This window comes from Rhea americana, unplaced genomic scaffold (genome assembly GCF_003343005.1).
Source record: "Rhea americana isolate MKP2758 unplaced genomic scaffold, rheAme1 scaffold_354, whole genome shotgun sequence".
Lineage (NCBI taxonomy): Eukaryota > Metazoa > Chordata > Aves > Rheiformes > Rheidae > Rhea > Rhea americana.
This window is the reverse complement of record NW_028186484.1, coordinates 26,623-30,126: the sequence shown is the minus strand read 5'-3', so window position 1 is coordinate 30,126 and position 3,504 is coordinate 26,623.

Here is a 3,504-nt window from a genome sequence, read left to right as displayed (position 1 = left end):
AAAAAAAAAAAAAAAAAAAAAAAAAAAAAAAAAGATAGCCCAAGAGGCCACTGGAGACAGGTAAAGAGGACAGCTTAGTGCAGCAAGCTGGCCAAAGGGGAGGACAAGGGCCTGGCCTCAAAGACTGTAGTTAGAGGGAAAAGGAAGGGCTGAGACTCTGGCAGCACCCAGCATAGAGAGAGCCCCAGCCTCCTGCCTGCAATGTGGGTGGAGCGCCCTGCAGAGTCCTACTGTTGGGGCACTGCTGTCCCCTCATGTTGGATCAGTATCCTCTTGGCATCCCAGCTGAGCTGGAACTTGTGGTGGTCACAGGCTAAGGAGGTCTTGCTGCCTCTCATCCAGCAGTGGGATGCTTCAGGGGCCTGAAGCTAGCCCTGCACTGGGCCTTGCATGCCTACAGCAGACCCAGTGCCTTTTTCCACCATGACAACCTTCCAGTGGTGCTCCCACCTCATCCAGCACCCTGACACCCACCCCACTCAGTGCCATGTGCTGTGGCAATGCTTGGCCATCCTGGTTTGGGGCCTGCAGGATGACCACTGTCTCCATGCCCTCTCCCTCTGATAATGGGAGTATATGGAGGATCATGGTGGCCTCAGGACTGATCTTTGTAATTGTAAGGAATATCATGGTAGCCTCAAAAGAGGTATAGCTGAGGATGAGGCCATCATTATAGAGGATGTGGGATGGGGAAGTAGCTGTCCTGGGATTTTGTGCAAAGCCCCTTCTGTGGTCTCTGTGGAGACTGCCCACATAGGAACAACTGCACGTGAAGGCTTGTGGCCCTGCAAATATGTTTGGGGCATGTTAGGCATGTTGGGGAGGTCTCAACCCTTTTGTGCAGCCCAAGCTCTCAGTAACAACAATACACAGCCACTTTCTTGCCCACACCAGAACTCACTGCACAATGAGTTGTGAGCACCTCAGTTTCCACATAAATGTCCAAAAAGCCTCTGGAAGTTGTGTATGCAGCTGGGGTAAGAACTGGCAGCAGTAATGCATTTAGGAAGTCAAAGCTTTAGTTGAGATGTGTTTTTGTGTGAGCAGATCTTGGAGCAGGGTGGGAGAGAGGTGTCCTTTGCCATGCCATGTGCCTGACTGCCCTCTACCACAACTGTGAGGGACTTGAGACTTTGCTTGTGGAACTTCTTGCTCTTTTTTATGGCTTGCGCATTTACTCTCTACTCTCAAGGACTTGGGTGTCTGGGTCTGCCTCACATCCTCTTCTCTCTGTCTCCCTGGCTGGGCAGCCCCCAGACACCCAGGTTCCCTTATGCTAATCTCAAGTGGGCTAGTCTGAACATTGCCTGGATATCTATGTACTTGATCCCATCCCTGGCAAGAAAAAAAAGCCCAAATGTGGGGTGTCACAGTGGGTACAGGGATAGCATTGTCTGTGGAGGTGCTGGTCCAGTAACCCTTTGGCGTCAGGCACGGCTTCCTGCATGGTGTAACTCATAATTTCTCCTGCCTTTGCAGGGAACTCAGGCATCCAGGCTGCCTAGGAACCAGCAGTCACTTTGCAGGTATGTGTGCACARTGCCATTGAGTTAGGGTACAATGGCAGCAGTGATATCACAGGCGAAGCAAGTTCTGCACCTGGCACCTAATCAACTTTCTACTGGCTTTTGGGGTGAACCCCTTTCCTAACAACATGGCCAGAGCAGGGCTGAGTTTGTTGTATAGGTAGGTATGGTGGAAACAGGGGCGGGGGGTGGGGAGAGAGGCTACATGTAGGGCAGGGTGTGCAGTAGGTCAGTTGAAAGCTAGTGCAAGCCTGTGTGTCCTTACAAGCGCTTCTGTGGGCATCTGTGACTGTGCAAGTACTTGTGTGTCCATGTGAATGTCTGCTCTCTCACAATTTCTCTCCCAATGGGAAATTTCTCTCACAGTGGGAACAGCCATGGGGATCCAAAGCCAAACGAATGACAACCGGAACAGCTCAGGTAACCCTTGAGTATCCTCACTGCACCTCAAGATGCCTGGATAGTCTCAGGAAGAGCCTGGAGCAGCCACAGATGGCTCTGGAAAGAACTGAGATTTTCCCACTGTCTTTGAGGCTTTGGGGGTTCCTCGAACTTCTGCAGGAGTCAGGGTTTATCTCAGGCAACCTGGTCCTGATGTTGGGCCTTTCCTTGCTGACAGTCTAGGGATTCCTGTCACACTCTCCTGGGTCAGCCTGGGGTTTATGGAAGGCAGCAGGCTGGTGAGAGTGTCTTCTGTTGTGTTTGTATGCATGATTGACTGTGACTGTCACCGCCCTGTGAGTGACCTTTGCTCACCTGGCTGAGGATTCCAGCTTTTCTTAGAAGGTCCTGGCTCATCCATGGGATCTTCGATACTTGCTGGAACTCTGGTGTATCTCCTGAGACTTTCTGGTGAGGTGACAGGTATGTGGGGTAGCCAGCTACTCAGCATGAGTAAAACCACATCTGGAGAACTGTGTTCAATTCTGAGCACCCCAACACGAGAGATGCATTGGAGCAAGTCCAGCAAAGGGCTGCTAAGATGAGAAAGGGACTGGAGTATCTCTCATACCAGGAAAGGCTGAGAGAGAGGTGGGCTTGTTGAGCTTTGAGAAGACTTGAGGGAGATCTTAATCAATGAATATAAATGGAAATGATGGGAGGGTGTAAAGAAGACAGAGCCAGACTCTTCTCAGTGGTACCCAGACACAGGCGACAAAGCAATGGGCACAAATTGAGCTACAGATTTCATGGCTTCTTCACATTTGAAGTAATTTGCAGTTGGTAAGTATTCATATTGTGTAAGTTTGAGTTGGTCAGGTATTCCTGCTGTATGTGTATCTGTATGGGTGGAGAGGTTGGGAATGAATGTAAGGCTGTGGTTTTGTAAGGTGTGATGTGCAGTGGTCAATGGAAGCTTATATGGTTATTGAATATATTGGTATTATTGGTGATGAATGTGCCTCATCTTGTATGCATGTGGGGTTTTTTCAGATTTTTTTTTTTGTTTTACAGATTAATTTAAATAAAACCCTTTTTATTTATTCTAATCTGCAAGTTCTTTTTCTAAGGGAGTGCAAGAAGATGTAGGAATGGTCAGAGCAAGAATGGAATAAAAGTTTCATCATCCTGAAGTGCTCAGAAGACTCAGTTATGGAATTCAGATTTTTCTGGGAAGGCTGGAATTCCATAGCAAAGATGTCATTTACTTACAGAGACTTCACAAGCTGAGTATGTGATATAACGGATGGAGAACATAGATAGGTGAAGAAGGCAAGGCTTTCAAGACATGTCTGTCTGTCTGGAGATACTTGTGCATGTATCAGAATGATAGTCTTGCTAGAAGATGAAAGAGTAACAGAGTRCAACATCTGAAGTTGAAGGGATTTTTTCCTTGACCCATCCACTTTGTGAGATGGCATTTTAATGCATATGTACTACCGCTTTTCTTGCCGGAGGAGATTTTTTTTTTTTTCATAGGACATTTTTTGAAGCTACCTAGTCACCCTGTTACTGTGTAAGCTGCAAAAAAGAATGG